A 9,062-nucleotide genomic window follows, 5' to 3' on the forward strand; every position below is an offset into this window, starting at 1 on the left:
AGTCATTAAGGATTAGCCCTGTCGTGAAATTAGTTTTCTCCTTTAAGCATCAGTGTTTTTAGGACTTCAAATAAAAGCTGATCTGCTTGTATCAAAATCCCATCTGCGGTGAAATGTTTGCGTCAGTCACACGGGTAAAGATGGAAGTTGCTGTTGATAACATGTTCTCAGCAGCTTCCTGAAGGTTGATGAGCAACTTTATTTTCAGCACCATTTTATTTTTCACAGGTTCCCTCAATCAAAACAAGCTGGACGGGTGGAGAAAGCAGACAAACAGCCTGACTAATAAACTGACAGGAAGAACACAGGACACGCTGGCAGAGAACAATCAGGTTTGATTATCAGGCTCTTAGCCCTGATGCCCTTTACCTCTTCCCTGCCATTCGTCTGTGGTGTTTTCTTAATGAAAAGCCAGCGGCTGAGCCCATTCCGGATCTATCTTTAGGAGAGGAGTCCTAGCCGGCCAACGCTGACGCTGATCAATAGCCTGCAGGGAAGACGAGCGTAGCCCTGGACTCTCAGGGCTTAATGGGAGGGAATGGGAGTGGAAGTAGAAAGAGCAGAGGTGTGCTTTTAAAGGCCGGCCCAGTAATCTTAGCAAAGAGAAAAACCCGAGCGAGATGAGTGCAGAGTGAGTGCGGGCGGAGAGCGGGGGGGGGGGGGAATTATGTTTAAATGAGACTAAATGATCACTAGAGGTTGCTGGTTGCAGCTCGGAGGCTTTGAACGAGCACACGCGCCTGTTTTTGCTTGACTTTTGACTTTCTGAATGTAGGTCCTGGCTTCTGCGGAGAGCTAAGTATATGTTTAATGGTCACACTTCAGAAAAAAATCAGCTTTCAACCTTGTAATTTCAATTCAAACACACGCACACACACACGCACACGAACACACACGCACACACACTACGTCTGAATGTACAGCTGTAAGAGACTTGGTGTTCTGTCCGTGGGCTCGTCCATCTTTAGATTTCATCTTCAGTTCAGGTGAAACTGTCATATTGATATTCTGTTCTTTCTTTATATTAAAAACATTGCAGCAAAATTCACAGGAAAAGAACCAGAACCAACAACGTGTTGGTCCATTTCTGAATGCTGCTCTGGGTCTCGGCCCCTGAACGCGCCATAAACATGTCGTATCAGTAATATCAGTAACGTCCGACAACAGCTGGTCTCTGTAGTTTTTAGCTTTAGTCAAATAGCAACCAGTGGTATATTTGTTGGGGACTATTTTAAGCAGTGGATTAATCCACGTTTGGTGCTGACCAAGTATTTGAGGCAGCCTGACGGTGTGTGTGATGTGTGTGTGTGTTCATGGTGATGAAACGCAGACATCGGCTGAGAGGCCAAAAATAATACAAAAGTAAAAGTACTGTCTGAGTTAGAGAGTTGGTGTATGTACTGTAAAAAAGTAAAAGAAAAATACTGGGGGACTTCCGGTTATGGCGCACTGCTAGGCACACGTGTGGCAGAGAGCTACCACATGGATTTAATATAATAACTATCAGCCAACCTCGTTAAATTAAGCAACAGGTGCTATTTGTCTGTTAAACTACAGAAACTACTAAAATGTCAACGAAACCGAAGGTCAAAGCTCCAAAAACCACTAAATCAACGGATACTTGCTCGCCGCTAGCAAAATCAGATGACGAGGCTGCTAGCTCCGACCAAATTCTTGATGCTATTCACTCAATGAAGGAGGATTTTACGTCAAGGTTTGATGGACTATTGAGCGCTATCCAAGGAGTGCAAGGTGAACTTAAGGCACTGACTGGTCGAATGACCGAAGCTGAGGATAGAATCAGCACCAATGAAGATGATTTAACATCTCTGAAAATACAGACCACTAGCATGAAAACGGCTGTGGAAGGGCTAACGCTAAAAGTGGATGACTTAGAAAATCGCGCACGCCGTTCAAATCTTCAGATGGTGGGTCTGCCCGAGTCAACAGAAGGAGGTGACATGTGCCTATTTGGAAAAATGGATTCCTGAAGTGCTTGGGAAACAAAACCTTTCTGGGCCAGTGGTTATAGAGAGGGCGCATAGAGTCGGTACGATTAACAAGGCGGAGAACCTACAAACCACTGTGCGACCCAGAGTGGTGGTGATGAAGTTCCTGAACTACGCAGACAAAGTCCGGGTTATGAAAGCTTCCAGGAGTAAAGGGGAAATACTAGTCGATGATAAGAAGGTAATGTTTTTTCCCCGACGTTTCTGCTGATCTGCTTAAATGGAGAAAAGTCTTTGATGTGGCGAAGAAAGAACTGTCCTCCCTCTCTATGCGCGACGTCCGTTACGGAATAATCCATCCTGCTACTCTTCTGGTGACGGTCAAGGGAAAGCGGCACACTTTCGAAACAGCTTTGGAAGCGGAGGCTTTTGTGCGAAAATTAAAATCTGAAGCAAGTGCAAGAGGGACAGCAATGGACACTAAATAACTTGACAAACGCGGACGCAATACAGGTAATATTTCCCTGAACTGATGAGAGAATGCGGACGCATTTAGTGCTACAGTAACTGTTTGTGGACTGTTAAATGCTGTGCCAATCATCCACGGCAAAGCGGCTGGCTGATTGCAATTTACTATTATGTTAAAGTTTGATATTCTGTGTGGGGCTCTGTCATGATCACTAGGCATGCTGCTCCTCTTCATGTGGACATGGTGGACCAGCGTAGCTCCATAGTCAGGCTCTGTTTAGTAGCCTATTGGAAGTGTGGATCAAGGGAGGGGTGTGTGTATTTCGTTAGGGGAAGTACACCGTGTTATGTTGATTTTCTTGTTTTGAGGCACATATTTATTTATTTCTGCGTTTTATTAAGTTTCCTTTTTTTTTTTTTCAATACTCAATTCCAACACACATTTACATTATAGTATCATAGTATGATATCTGAACTTCAGTTCACCTCTTGGAATGTAAGATGTTTGAATAAACCTATCAAGCTAAAGCAAGTAATGAGTAGGATTAAACAATTGAAAGCTAAGATAGTATTCCTGCAGGAGACCCATCTTATTCCTGAAGATGTAGTGAAGGTGAGGAGGAGATGGCCTGGCCGAGTATTCTCAGCCTCTTTTAGTTCCTACGCACGTGGGGTGATCACTCTAATACATAACTCACTACCATTTCGTCTCATTAATGTTGAGGAAGATCGATTTGGGAGATACCTTGTCATCCAGTGTGAAATTCTTTCAGTTAGGTTAAATCTTGTTAATTTATATGGACCCAATGACGACAAGCCCTCATTTTTCAGAAACCTATTTCTGTCAATGGCTGATTTACCTGGAAACTTCATCATAGGTGGAGATTTTAACTGCACCCTCCAACCTGATATTGATAGATCTACAGGTATAGATGCCTCCCATACCCAGACAAGAAAGGAATTGTTACAGTTTATTAGAGAGCTAAACTTAATTGATATATGGAGAAAAGCCCACCCTAAGCAGTCAACCTTCTCGTGTTATTCTGCCACATGTCAGACGTTCTCCAGAATTGACTACTTTTTGGTCTCTGCTTCTTTAACATCCATGATCCCCAAGAGCTGGTATGATAGCATCATCATCTCAGACCATGCTTCGGTTTCGTTTAGTTTGAACACGCCACAGCCTCTGAATTACACCACAAGGTGGTGCTTTCAGTCATTTTGGCTCAAAGACCCAGAATTTATGAAGTTTGTTGGGACACAAATTGACTATTACTTTCAAATTAACACAACCCAAACGTCCGCTGCTATACGGTGGGAAGCATTTAAAGCCTTCCTGAGAGGCCAGATGATAAGTTACACAAGCTATAAACACAAATCCTGGAGGTTGGAGATGGATGAGTTAGAAAAAAAGATAAAAGATATTGAAACAAACCATTTCAAAAATCCTTCTCAACAGTCATTTAAGGAACTTAATGGACTCAGAGCTAAATATAATGTTTTATCTGTAAATAAGGCAACTAAAAGCCTACTGAAACTGAAACAGTCTTATTATGAACAAGGGGAAAAGGCTAGTAGGCTTCTGGCTTGGCGTGTTAGACAATCTGAAACTGAAAGAACAATAAATACAATCCAGTTGGATGATGGTGTTGAGTCTAGTGACCCAAAGGAAATTAATAATGCCTTTTTAGGTTTCTATCAGAACTTGTACAGCACAGATCATTCAAACTCAATTTTACAAAAACAAAAGGAATTTTTGGATTCATTAAACATCAATCCTCTTGAAGATAACTTACTAGCTGACTTAGACCTGGACATAACCAGTGAGGAGTTGTCTGCGGCCATTGGTACAATGAAAGGGGGAAAGACACCAGGCCCAGATGGGATTCCCATCGAAATTTATAAAACATTTCAGGATGCATTAATACCACCTTTGCTTGAAATGTATGAAGAATCTCTAGATAGTGAGTCCCCCCCCCTCTCTAAATATGGCAATAATTACACTGCTGTTAAAGCCAGGGAAAGCATCTACCTTATGTGGATCTTATAGACCAATCTCACTCCTCAATAATGATCTTAAAGTTTTGTGTAAGGTATTAGCTAGACGGTTAGATATACTTCTGCCACAAATGGTGAACCCTGACCAGAACGGCTTTGTGATGGGACGACAAGGCTTTCACAATATACGCCGGGTTCTTAATATTATTTTTGAAAAAAGTGGATGTGTGGACACTGCTATTTTGTCATTGGATGCCGAGAAGGCTTTTGACAAGGTGGAGTGGCACTACCTGTTTGAGGTCCTTAACTGGATTAGGCTTCTTTATTCTAACCCCCAGGCTGAAGTTCGAACAAATGGTCTGTCTTCAGCTCCCTTCAAGCTGTATAGGGGCACAAGACAAGGTTGCCCCCTGTCTCCATTGTTGTTTGCCCTAGCAATTGAGCCACTTGCTATGGCAATTAGGAATAGCGTTAATTTCAAAGGCATAACTATAGGAGATATGGAACATCGTATAGCCCTGTATGCGGATGATGTAATCTTGTTCTGCTCCAATTTAAACCAGACTTTACCTGCTTTACTTGACCTAACAAATTACTTTGGTAGCTTTGCAGGTTACAAAATCAATTACTCCAAATCGGAAATACTGTTTTTGAATGAAAGGGAGAGACTAAACCCTCCAATCCACACTCCCTTTATGATCTCCCTAAAAGGTTTCTCTTACCTAGGTGTGAAGATAGCCCCTACCATTGACAAAATTGTGCCTAACAACTACAATTGCTTAACAGAAAAGGTTACACAACTTATAAATAGATGGACAAATCTACCCATCTCTATGATTGGGCGAATAAACATCCTGAAAATGTCTATCCTACCTAAATATTTATACTTGTTTCAATCTATCCATCTTGTTCCCCCACCTTCACTCTTTAATTTACTTAAAAAGCTTTTTTCAAACTTCATATGGAATAACAAGCGCCCCAGGCTCAGACTTTCCCTATTATACTTACCATATGATAGAGGTGGTCTAAAAGTACCTAATCTAAAATGGTATTACTGGGCAGCTCAAATTAGGGCAGCAATGTTTTACTTTGAGAGAAATCCTGGGTCTTAATAGAATCACATTTAGTTAACATTCCTTTAAACCTTTATCTATACTCTGCAAGCAAACAAAAACTAATCAAACATACTAATAACCCCTTTCTCAAAAATTCTCTAACGGTTTGGCACAACGTTCTTGCATTTCTGGGAGAAGTCAATAAACTATATCTGTTTTCCCCAATTTTTGGTAATGATGACTTCCTACCTGGTAGAGCGGACCCAGGGTTCAAAATCTGGGCTTCTAAGGGTATAGCCAAAATAGCTGACCTCTACAATGATAACTTGGTGCTTATGTCATTTGATGAGCTTAAGTCAAAATATGGGATTCTTGCGAAACACTTTTTTAAATATTTGCAACTAAGGAGCTTCATCCTCTCCAAACAGAACAATAGTATGGCACCTCCTCCCCTGTCTTCTCTTGAAGACTACACTTTGACTTTCTTACATGCCAGGGGCCAGATTTCATTGTTGTATAAGCTGTTTGTAGGTACGTTTAAGGAGTCCTGTGGACGCTTATTACAAGCGTGGAGAGCAGACTTGGACTTAACAGAGGAGAAGTTAACAGAGGAGGAATGGTCAGATGCATGTCTCATTGCTCAGACCCAATCCATCAATACAAACTCAAAACTACTGCAGTACAAATGGCTAACTAGACTATATATAACTCCAGCTAAATTGCACCGCTTTAATCCCAATATACCTGACACCTGCCTCAAATGTAGAGACCAAAAAGGTACCTTAATCCATTGTATCTGGGAATGTCCACAGGTACTATCTTTTTGGAAGGGAGTATTAGACTTGGCTAGCCAAATCATTGGTGAGGAAGTTCCTCTTGATCCAAAATTATGCATATTAAACCTCTACCCAGAGGGCTTCACCACCAGCCAAAAAGTAAAGTCTCTGCTGAATATTTGTTTTTTAGAAGCCAAACGATGGATTGCTTGCTCTTGGAAATCAGACATACCTTGTACCACAGCACAATGGTTGAGGGGAATGACCTTTTATTTTGCTTTAGAAAAGATAAGCTACTCAACAAAGAACAAACTTGACAAGTTTTGGAAAATATGGAATATTTTCTATCATTTTCTTGAGAATAACAATATGGATGTAGATGGTTGGATGGATGACCAATAGGACTGAGTTGTTTCTATTTTATTTTGATTTATTTATTTATTTACTCTTTCTAGTTTTGGTTTGTTTTTTTGTTTTTTGGGTTGTTTTTTTTGATTGAAGTATAAATAATGTAATCTTTATGATTGTAATATGGATTCTGTGTAAGTACAAATCATAGGCGATATTCATACTTTATTACAAGTCCCTTCTCTGTTTCTGTTTTTGGTTTGTTTCATTATAATGTGCCTTATTGTGCTGTTCTGTATTGTTCCTTGTTTGTTGTAAAATGAACAAAATCCATAATAAATAAATGTTTAAAAAAAAAGAAAAATACTGGTTCTACTTTTTATTTATGAGGATGTGACAGTTTTGACCACAGATCATCTTTGTCATTGGTTATTGATTAGATAATCTGCTAAATATTGAATGGAGCATTACAATACTGTGTGTTTCTCATATGATCACACAACCCCCCTGTGAGTGTTAGCCTACAGTATTATTACTCTACTAAGTACTTAGCTCGTTGTCTCTCATCATATTATGATTTGGTAAATAAATCAGATGTGTGATCGGCAGTTAGCTTCTCCCGCCATTATTATTATTATTATATTCTTGAAACAAATCTAAAATGAACACCTTGACCGTTCACCCGGTCCCCTCCACCCGGTCCCCTCCACCCGGTCCCCTCCACCTCTGACACACTGAATCTGTGGGTGTCCGGGAACGCCAAGTCCAATTGTCTGTTCTTTAAAAGTACTTCAAAACTCCAAGAAAGCAACCCAGCATCTTAAACAAATGCATATAAGAACATGTTACACAGCGTAATGATAATTAAATGCAGCAATACATGGTGCTTTGAACCCACCACGCTGGTTTTTCTACTGTTAATTATAATTAATAATCTTTTTTAAGTACAGTCTCTTTCCTCTTGTCACATTCGTCCAATTAGTGCGTCCGTTTTGGACGAACTCTAATTCCCTCCTTCATTGATAATCTTGTCTTTTCTTCATTTTGTTTGTTGCAGACAGCAGCTCCTCCTCTCAGCAGATGACTCAGGACCCTCGCTGCGAAGCTCAGACGACCCCCTGCAGAGGCCCAGGGGTCTGTACAGCCTCATATAGCATCTGTTGTGTGGTGAGGATTTTACTGTCTCACTAAATAAAACTTTATTCATTTCTCTCCTTAAATTTCTTCAAAATTTCTCTCCAGATGTGTTTAAACTCTGTAACAGTCCTCTGCTCTGATTCATATTTAGTTCAACATGTTTTTACAGGTAAAAACTGGGTCTGAATCTCGTCTCCTCTCACTTCCTGGTTGAGAAACCTGGATCAGGCCTTGAGCCCCCCCCACCACCTGCTGGTCTCTCAGTCAGACCCAGACTCAGAGGAGGAGTCTGAGACCAGAACCAGAGACTAGCAGACGGGCCAGAACCGTTAGCACAGTTAGCATCTTGTATCTGTTGATGTTGTTTGTTAGCTTGTAACTGGCAGTGGCTGACACAGTGTTAGCGGTTGTGCTAATGCTAACTCTCTCTGTCAGGATTGGTTCCTCAGGTGTGTGACGTATACAACCCTGAATCTGTGTTTATGAGACTGTGATTGGTTCACTGCAGGTCAAGGTGGAAACACTCAGTCATGGAGTTGATGGTTATTTCATCATCATGTGTCTGTGTTATATAAAAACATCATGTGGATGTTAACGAGGTGAAACTCTGGATTTCTATTGGAGGGTCTTTAGATATTTTCAGCAAGCTCACTTCTGCAGTTCCTCATTTGTAGGTTTCAGTGTTAAAATAATTAATATAATAATAAATTTATCACAGTTTTTTTTCTCAAACAAATTTTTAAATACTCTCATAAATGAGATTTCAATATTTGAGGGAGATCTCTGTAAAAAGCTCCAGCTAAGCTCTGTACTGAGCTGCTGCTCACTCGTCTGTATATCTACCCGTCAGTCACTCGGCGCTTTGAGTGAGAGCCTTAAAGTACATGTTAAAGCCGATGCAGGGAAAAGCCCCGGAGTATTCTCGCCCTCCATTAACGGGGTGTTGGGCGCCTGACACCAACAAAACACCCCCTCTGACTGGACACAGCTCTTCTCCAGCCGTCAAGCAAATCGCTGCAGACCAGAGTCAATCCTTTCTCCTGCAGCTCTGTGCCTCGGTAAGACTGGAAGCCTTGAAGGAGGATTAAGAGAAGTCTCTGAGTCTCTCCCTGCATCGCTGCGAGGTGAGGAATGGAAAAAAGGGTGTTATACACTGGATGGTGGAGGGAGGAGGAATATGTCACACTTCATTCCACTATACTGGCAGCTCTTTATTGGCTGGGTTCAGACGGAGGGCGAGGAGCGATGGTGTTTCTGTGGGAGCCCCGGTGATACATGTGAACATGCAGACTGGAACCTACAGTCCCTCCAACTGCTCTTAAAATAGCTTC

General features: G+C 41.3%; 1 long non-coding RNA gene across 2 annotated transcripts; it reads left to right on the forward strand.

Annotated features, from left to right (window-relative positions):
- Positions 1–276: 276 nt before the first annotated feature.
- LOC130161404 (uncharacterized) lies at positions 277–8,377 on the forward strand. 2 transcript variants are annotated; one of them, XR_008826141.1, is made up of 3 exons: positions 277–332; positions 7,652–7,761; positions 7,901–8,377. It is a non-coding gene; the product is annotated as an uncharacterized LOC130161404 (long non-coding RNA). The 2 variants fall into 2 exon arrangements; XR_008826142.1 differs by lacking the exon at positions 277–332 and adding an exon at positions 2,349–2,462.
- Positions 8,378–9,062: the final 685 nt, after the last annotated feature.

Source organism: Seriola aureovittata, chromosome 20, assembly GCF_021018895.1.
Source record: "Seriola aureovittata isolate HTS-2021-v1 ecotype China chromosome 20, ASM2101889v1, whole genome shotgun sequence".
NCBI lineage: Eukaryota > Metazoa > Chordata > Actinopteri > Carangiformes > Carangidae > Seriola > Seriola aureovittata.